Raw genomic sequence first — 9776 nt, forward strand, 5'->3', positions numbered from 1 at the left:
CACACACACACAAGAATTTGCCCATGTCTTCCAAGTTGTTGAATTCATTGGAGTACAGTCTTTTGTAGTACTGTGTCATTATGCCTTTAATTTCATTAGGGTCTGTTGTAATGTCCCCTCTTTCATCCCTCATCCTTACTATTGAAATTAGTTCCCTCTTTTCTTTGGTTAGGTTTGCCAGCAGTCTGTCAATTCTGTTTATCCTTCCAAAGAACCAACTTTTGGCAGCATTATTTTTTTTCATAGTTTTCTTATTTTCCTTCTCCTGAATCTCAGCCCTGATTTTTATTATTTCTTTTCTTTTGCTATTAGTAAGATTACCCTGCTGACTCTGCTCTAGTTGCTGTAAATTTTTTGTCAGCATATCAATCATGAGTCTCTTTTCCTTTCTCAGATGTGCATGTATTGCTGTGAAACTTCCTCTGGAAACTGCCTTTGCTGCATCCTATAAGTTTGAGTACATCGTGTTCTCATTCTCGTTGGTTTATAGAAATCTCCTAATTTCATCTCTGATCTGGGCCAGTACACACTCCTTTTGCAATAGAGAGTTATTCATCTTCCCGTTGTTTGCTCTCGTTTTCTTCATCTTCCTTTTGTTGATTTCCAACCTTATGGCACAGTGGTCAGAGAGAGAGGCCTATATGCTATCAATGTGCTTAAAGTTATGCAGATTCTCTGTCTTGACACTAATGGACTCCACAGATCCCCTCAGAAATTTTCATTGGACATTTATTGAAGGCACCTCCATGAGACAAAGATAAGTCTATTACAGAGAGAATTTGTCTGCAGCCATCCTCTGATCTTAGAGACAGATCGAAACATGTTTTGTTGGTGATAAACCTGGATGAGTATGAGCTGGAACCCCACATGAATACTTCCTGATTCTTGTTATGTGTCAAATGGGCTAGGGTGGTTCTAGGTGGTTTGGCAGGCATCCAAGCAATTTCTCTTCTAAATGGAACGTAACATCACCACCCTCTTCTATTTTGTCACTTGATGCAAGCAGCCAATCAGTTGGGAAACCTATCAGATGAGAGCCAATCAGTTCGCTTGGGAATATGGACTGCATCCAATAAGAGGATGTTCTGGCAAAGTTCTCTCTGTCTTTTTCCCACATCTGAAGTGACACCTTTTGACCTCCAGTCCTTGGCAGGGAGCCAGCATCCACTGTCTGACCTGCAGCCTTCGGAACTCATCAGCTCCTCCAGCTCTGTGAGCCAACAGCCTGCTGTCTGAACTGCTGATTTTGAACCCATCAGCTCCTGTGACCACTGTACACAACTCGCATAGCCCACTCAAATGTGTGAGGAGGCAGAGAATGGGACAGCACAGGTTGTCTCCACCCCACTGTGCCCCTGGACTTTATGTGGACTGAGCTTGCTCTTGCTCTACGAGTCTCTTGGTGTACGCGGATGACCTTGCTCAGGTGTAGGAGAAGGTCTCTGCCTTCCACATTCTTGTATGCCTTTTCTCCACCTCCTTGCAGACAGCTCCCAGATGCCTCCCACTACTGCTTTATCCCACATTTAAAAATATCCCCTGAAGTCTTCTTTGAACCAAACAATAGTTTAGCTTAGCCAGTAAAGCATGTCCATCTCCAGCACTGTGCTCTTTTGAAGGACTATCTAGATGGGATTAAATTGGAACAGTCACTCAGAAGTTTAGGTAGGAACTTTGAGGGACAGTGAGTTATTGTTGGGGGGCAGAGACTATTCAGAACAGGAGGGTGGAGAGCGGTTGCACAACCCAAAGAGGGGCACGCATGTCATTCAGGAGTTGTCCGTGTAGTTATTGTTGAGTTGGTGCATTCTCAGCAAAACATAAAATATATATCTTTAAATGGAGGGTCAGCAGCATGCCCCAGCCAGGAAAACCCTTGCACATATTTAATTCTGCTTCAGGTGCTGGCAGGAGAAGCCCCTGAGCCTTGCAGCCAAGTTCTCATGGACACAGTCTAGTAATGGACATTATTCTCTTTCTTCAGCAGTGTCTGAATCTAAGCTCTGCCTGCTATCAGCTGGATGATCTGGGCTGAGTCACTTCCTCTCTCTGGGCCTCTGCCAAGTCTCCCCACCTGGGAGTCCTGTGTGCATCATCTGGTCCCACCTCCTCATTTCAGATGAGCAATCACTCCACCCCCAGCCCCATCACTCAATGGCCTCATTGATCCACCTTGGCCTCCCTCACCCCATCTCCTCGAGAGAAGTGGGGGCTCTCAGGCACAGCAGAGAGTATTGTAGGTGGGTGGAGGTAGAGAGTGAGTCACGTCGCGGGGGTGGGGGGCTTAGGAGTGGGCTCCTTTGCTGAAACATTGAGCAGCGTTGCGGTGTGCTGGTGGCTCCATCCTGATGGAGTCTGACTCAGGGAGGAACTGTGCTTCTGATTCTAGCTGCCCACTGACGACACTCACTTTACTAAGTGGAGCCTGGGCCGTTGGGGTGTGGGACCCTACTCCAAAGAGAATATTCAAAATGTAACCCTTCTATTCTACTTCTTATGCCAGTGCTTCCAGGTTCCCAGATGCCATGCCCATTTCAAGGATGGGGACGTTGTAGCCTGGTGATAATAAGACTTGACTGATGTCCCCAAGCTAGCAGGTGAACGTTGAAATACAGTTGCTAGCCACGGAGGTACCTGGTTGGGCCCACGGTTTGTGCTCGGTGTCTACGTAGAAGGTTGTTGGTTCCAATCCACCCAATGGAACAATAGAATAAAGGTCTAGGGGTCTGCTTCCAGAAAGAGTGCAGCCAACAACAACAACAACAACAAACAACACACACACAGTCACCCTCCCCCCCACCCCCCCACCCCCACCCCCTGTGGAGCCCAATTCTACATGGTCACCGATTAGGTGAGTGTCACGATTTGGAGTCACCTGGAGGACAATGAGCTTGGTTTCCCGTTTCTTGGTGATCACTAAAATAAGAGGAGATTGGAAAGTAAAGTATATTCAACTATTTTCCTCTGTGCTTTAGAGGGTGGGTGGGGAGCCCAAGGTCACACAGCTGACTATCAACAGTGCCAGGGTCAGGCCTCCCATCCCCACCACATCCAAGATGCTGCATCCACATGATTCCACACAGCATGCTCCAAGGCCATTGCTGATTAGCGGGTCATTTGGGAAGCTAGGCCCATGCCCTATACCCGCAGGTGCCCATCGATGGAATACCACCTGCCACAGTTCTGTGTTTTCTTGGGGCAAATTTGACTCCAAGTTTTAATACCCACGCAATCATGGAATGCCCTCTAAGAGCTACCTGGTGCCTGAGCTAGGAGTGTGGCTGGAGAGAGAAGGTGAGGCTGGATCCAGCTTCCCTCGTGAGAGAAGGGAGATGAGAGGAGGCTGCTTTCCTAAGCAGGAACAAATTCAGGCCTTTTCCCATTGATTTTCTTTTTCACTGCCTGATCTTTTGGGTCCATTTTCACTCCAGTCCCCAGGTGGTGGGATGAGTCAGGGGTGGAACTAAAGGCAATGCACAGCAACCACGAGGCAGTGCAAGCAGCTAGCCTTCCACTGCCAGCCTCCAGGGGAGCTGTGTGAACCCAGCAGCCACCCCCTCGAGAAAAGGCCAGGTGAGCTGCTTCTGTAAAGGTGGTTATTATAGTCAAGGGGCAATGAGTCCTTGTAGACACAGAGCGATCCCAGAGGCCTGAGAGGAAGAGCTCCACAGTTTTCCTGGCCTCTGAAGAGCACTTAGGCTGTACTTCTTTCAGGATAGATTTATCTGAGTGTGAGAGTTAGGTTTTTGGTGCCAACGTGGCACCTGCAAGAAGATGTGGGTGGAGTTTAGCCTGTCCATCAGGCCACAGCTTGATGCCTTTATTCAGAGGTGCCACCAAGATAAATGGCTCTCTGCAGGCAGGCTACTCTCTATCTCTGTCCTCACTTGTCGGTTGACAAGTTGACAAGTCATGCTGAGACCTGCTGGAGCCCTGGGGATTTGTCCCCTGCTATTGGATCAACAAGATTGTTCACCCACTCACCTGTGATCTTCCTGAATTTTGCTTCATTGCTTGCGGTTGTGTGAAACTGAAGAGGGATTTATGGACTAGTATCAGACTTATGGACTTGATTTGGAGCGGGCTGGGAGCTTTTCTTGCTATCCAATTACTTCTTGAGATAAAGCTCTTTCCTATCCATAGACAAGTGTCAATACATTTGTTTCTCCAGTCAACCTGGCCTAACACACCAGGGTACTTTCAATATTCTTCTCCAGGGACACAATTCAAAGGCATCAATTCATTAAAGATAATAACTGTCGCCTGCTTTGGGTAGTGACTGTTCTCTTAGGCCCTCATGAAGATGGATTGGCACAGTGGCTGCAGCAATGGGCTCAACTATAACAACCATTGTGAGGATGGCCCAGGGGCTGGCAGTGTTTCCCTCTGTTGTACGTGGGGTCACTATGAGTCGGAACTAACTTTGGCGGCGTTTAACAATAGCCTACACCATGTTGTGAGTCATTTCCTAGAAATAAATCTCTCTCTCTCTCTCTGTATATATGTGTGTGTGTGTGTGTTATTTTTGTTCCCCCGCCCCCCCCACACACACACTGGAGAACTTAACCTAAGGCAGTGAGTATACAGTAGGTGCTTAATAAGTATTTGTTGCATGAATGGATGAATGAACAAAGGTACTGACTTCCATGTATCCAGAGAGTGGACTCACGATAGTGAACTCAACACTGGGACCCCTTATCGGAGGCGCAAGAGGCACATAAACAGAGCAGAAGGTCTTGAGCCCATCAGACTTGACTTCAAGTACTGGCTTTGAATAGTATCAACTACTGATCTATTCGGACCCTCAGTAGTCTCTCCTCTAAAAGTGGCAATACTAGTCCCCACCCGTAGGGCCAGGGGGGAGGAAGAGCGTGTTTGGCATTGAACCTGACCCAGAGTAAGTGCTCAATAAGCATTAGCTCGGGTCGTGCTGGTACTCTGTTCTTACAGCCCTCAGACGTTCAGTGATGACTATGATGAGATAATCTAGCTCCCGGTCTTGGGCAGGAAAATGGTGAAATAGTGAGTTCCTTGCTCGGCTGCAAAGCACGAGGTCAGCAGTTGTTGCCCTCGAGGGAAAGATGAGGCTGGCTGCTCTCATAAAGATGTGAGCCTGGGACACGCAGAGGGGCAGTTCTGGCTGGTCCTACAGGTTCTCCGTGGGTTGGAATCCACTGGGGGGCAGTTAGGTTGAGTTGAGTCCTGGCCTGATTTGGCCAGGTCCCTCAGGGAAGCAAAGGCCAGGACCAGTGGTGGCCTCAGGAGACCCTGCCCAGCCTCTGATCTTGAGAATCACAATAATCACAGGTGGACGCTGGTGGAAGACTTCCTCTAGGCACGCAGCTTAGTCATTCTCTGGTTGAGGGCCATGTGGGAGGCAGATTCCACTGGGCTAAGCAATCCGGGAGTTGGAAAAGGCGTGGGCTGGTTTTGTTGTCGTTTCTAAACTGGGCTGTTTCCATTGAGTTCCGTTTCAGTGAGTGCTGTGAGCGAGAGTCTCTGGATCTAGAGACCAGAACAAGACTGAGCACTGAGGGAACCTGCGGGGACGCCATGCTGTCGCCTCTGCCTGGATCCACAGCGCCCTCTGGTGGCACAGGGTCCCTGCCGGAGAGACACTGGAAGGAGGCCACCTCCTGAATGGGCCTGCTTCCTCTGGCTGTCGTGGATAATAGGGAAGAGGAGAAGGAGACCCGATTTTCTGTTCAAACCTGGCCACCTTCGAGGGACAGCGGCTGTGACACGAACTCTCTGGATCATCTGCAATTATTTGCCCGGACCAGGACAGAGGGCAGGTAATGCACACAGAATCACCTTGAACCTTTTTTGGGTGCTCATTTGGGTCCTCATTTCATTCATATGTAAAAAGCAGAGCCACCTAACTCTCTATGCTAGAATAACTTGTCCAATTTCTAAGAAGAGTGGGAGGTTTTTATTCATTGGATAGATGTTTTATTCCTTGGATAGATGCTAAACTCACCGCCACTCACTACCATTCTGGGACCTAGTGACCCCTTATAGGGATGGGGCATGGGCCTGTGGGCCATGTGGCAGTTACACAATCTACTGTCATCTAGAGGAAGTGGTAGATTCTAGCCTGTCAATCCGGTCATAGCCAATCATGCCTCTGTGTGGGCATGGCCTTCTCCTGAGGGTACTGGGAACTCCTGCCTTCCTCCCTGGATGTGGGACACATGCTTACTCTGGTTCCTCTTCCAAGCCACATGGAGCTATGCTGATGGAGCCAGAGCCCTGGAGCTGGTGGTGCCACATGGAGACCGGCACCAGTGCTGAGATGCTTCTGTAGCCACTGGATCCACAAAAACTTTCCACCCACTGGCCTGTGATCTTCCTGCATTTGGCATCATTTTTGCATGTGTTGCATGAGTCTGAAGAATGTATAGACTGGCATCGGACATATGGGCTAATATCAGACTTATGGACTTGACCTGGACTGGGCTGGATGTTTTCTCAATATGCAATTACTCTTTTATGTAAAGCTCTTTTTTAAACACATATGAGTCTCCCTGAATTTGTTTCTCCAGTCAAGCCGGACTGACACGGGCCATCTGTGTTCTCTCACTGCCATCACATCGATTCTGACCCACAGCGGCCCTTTGGGGTAGACTTGCCCCTGTGGGTTTCTGAGACTGCAGCCTTTTACAGGAATAGAAAGCCTCCTCTTTCTCCCTCAAAGCAGCTGGTGGCTTTGAAATTCTGACCTTGTTGTTAGCAGACCAATGTGTAACAGCTATACCCAGGGTGGTGTAAGTCAAAATACAGCAGGCTAATTTGCAAGCTGATCGTGGACAGCAAATGATGCGATCACGATCCAAATGACCCCTGGCGGAGAAAATGGTTCCCCACCACGCTATCAACCTTCACGGGATCAGACGGCCTCAGTTTTCTCCAAGGAACAGCTGGTGCCTTTCACCCGCCACCATGTGGTGGGAAGCCCCGTGCCTAAGCCACCGCGCCACCAGGAATCCTTTCAGTAAACACTACTCAAGTGCTTATGAATAAGAGTTGGGTGTGCATGTCTGCGGAGTCCTTAGACCGAGGTCCTCTCTACCAGGAGCTCATGCGCTTGCTGAAAAGAAGGCGTTAGGCAAGCAGTAGCTTCATCCTTAAGAGGCATGCCTGCAAATTAATCTTGATGTTCTTCTAAGCCAGCCAGGTGATAGTCTCCTTGCTATCCCATCCTCACCGCAGGTGGACATGGAACTAATGGTTCTTGATAACCATGTCCAGGCCCTGGGGGGGGGGGGCGCATCAGGGAAGGAGTGGCCCCAGGGTCATATCAGTACAGCACTTTCAGGCTCACTAGTCTTTGGAGTTCTACCCCACTCCACAAGGAACAATAGAAATGCAATTAAGCAAACCATAGCCTCTGACCCAGCGTATGCCCTCCTAAGGGATTATACTAAGCTAATATTGCAGATGAAAATAAGAAAGGAAATTAAAACTATATACTGAAAATATTCTTATTAACGGGGCTTTGTGAAGAACACAAAAACCGACTGAATACTGAGCAGCGTTACAGTAGTAGAGAGTGAAAAAGCCAGATAGACTGTTAGGAAACCATTGATGATTAGAAGGACCCCACTGCTTGTGAGCTGATGCCAACTCACGTGGACCTGATGAGATGGGCTCAGTCTGCCCGGTAGGATTTCTGAGGCCGCAAGTCTGTACCGAAGCCAACTGTCTCAGCCTTTTCTCACGGAGTGGCTGATAGGTTTGACCTATCAACTTGAAGGTTGGCAGCACAATGCTTAACTGGTTGGGCTACCAGGGCTCCTTAGTAAATGAGGATTGCTGTTGGGAGGTGCCAAGTGAGTTCTGACTCACAGAGACCTCTGCACAGCCAAAGGAAGCACTGCCCGGGCCTCGGCCACCCTCACTACCGTGTTACATCTGAGCTCCTTGTCGCAGCCCCAGGGTCCTTTCGTCTCCTCCATGGTCTTCCTCTTTCTCGTGTCCCCTCCCATTACCAAGTCTGATGTCCTGTGTGAGGGACCGGTCTCTCCTGATCCAGGGTGCATGAGGCAGTCTCCTCATCCTTGCTTCTAAGGAACATGTTGGCTGTGTTTCTTCCAAGACAGATTTGTCCTGGTCTCTCTCACTGCTGTCAGTGCTGACTCACAGCAACCCCTGTGCATTTCCTAGACTGTAACTGCTGACAAGAACAAAAGCCCCGCCTTTCTCCAGTGGAGCTGTTGGTGGTTCTGAACTGCTGACTATGCGGTTCACAGGCCCCATGAGTAACCACTATAACAGAACTCCTGTTCTTCTTCTGGTAGGCTACAGCATTTTCGATATTCTTTACCAACACTGTAATTCAAGTGCACCGATTCTTCATCGGTCTTTTTAGTCATTGTTCCACCTTCACAAGCGTATAAAGCGACTGATAATACCATGTCATCTAAGACCACAGCCTTCAGCGTGGAAGACAGCTCAGTGTAGAGAAGACCCAAACCCTCGCTACTGGACCAAGAGGCAGCACCGCGATCAATGGAGAAACGATGGAAGTTATCAAAGATTTCATCTGGCTCGATCATGGTAATAGCTGTCCAAGAAATTCAAATGGCATATTGCACTGTAAATGTGCTCTCTCTCTCCTCCATTACCCCTCTTTGTCTTCGAGTTAATTCCCACTCATAACTCACAGGACAGAATAGAACTCCCCCCTGGGTTTCTGAGACAGTTGATCTTTACTGGAGTAGAAAACCTCATCTTTCTCTCACAGGTGGTTTCGAACTGCTGACTTTTAGGTTAACAGCCCAACGCATAACCCACTATGCCACCAGGGTTCCTGTCTGCTACACAAGACCTCTTTAAAGAATTAAGAGTAGGCAGATGTAAGCAGGTGGGAGACACATAGGCAAATAGAATACAAATATCAAAGCAGCAAACAGAGTTTCACTTACTTACCTTGAAAAAAAATATGTACAGTTGACTCTTGGACAATTCAGTAGTTGGGGACACCAAAATGACCCCACCCCTGAGCAGTTGGAAATGTTTGTGTCATTTTTGACTCCCCTAAACCATGACAGCTCACTGTTGACTGGTAGCCTTACGAGTGACATAACCAGTTGACTAGTGTGTATTTTGTATGTTGTCTGTTATATATTCTGCTCTGACAATAAAGTAAGCTACCTAGAGGAAAATATTAGTAAGAAAATCATAAGGAAAATACGTCCATAGTGTTGAACTGTATCCATTGATACTGTAGGTTCAGACCGTCTGTTTCCAGACAGACTGGCTTCACGTGGAGCAGGCTGAGGGGATGTGGGGGGCACTGCTGGTCTTGCTGTCTTGGGAATGACAGAGATGGAAGAGACAGAAAAGTCCGTGGAAGGTGGGCATACGTGGTGCAAATTAATAGACCGGAATCCTCATTTCTGGCTGCCTTTTGGGGTTTTTCTTTTCTCTGAAAGTGTTTCTGTGCAGCTCCTGCCCTCCTTGCACTGTCTGCTTTGGTCTCAGTGCTCGTGTCATGAACTCACTCACTGCCGCCGAGTTGAGTCTGGTTCATGGTGACCCTCCAGGACAGGCTAGAACTGCCCCTGTGGGTTTCAGAGACTGCCACTGTTTACCGGAGTAGGAAGACTCATCTTTCTCCCAAGGAGTGGCTGGTGGTTTTGAATTGTAAACTAGTGGATCACAGCCCAAATCATAACCACACCCTACCACGGCTCCGCTAGTGTCATAGACCGGTCCTATGTAATTTATTGGAAAAAATCCATATATCAGTGGACACACACTGTTCAAACTGC

This window comes from Echinops telfairi, unplaced genomic scaffold (assembly GCF_000313985.2).
Source record: "Echinops telfairi isolate 266 unplaced genomic scaffold, ASM31398v2 ScPeMD7_1;HRSCAF=3_0, whole genome shotgun sequence".
Lineage (NCBI taxonomy): Eukaryota > Metazoa > Chordata > Mammalia > Afrosoricida > Tenrecidae > Echinops > Echinops telfairi.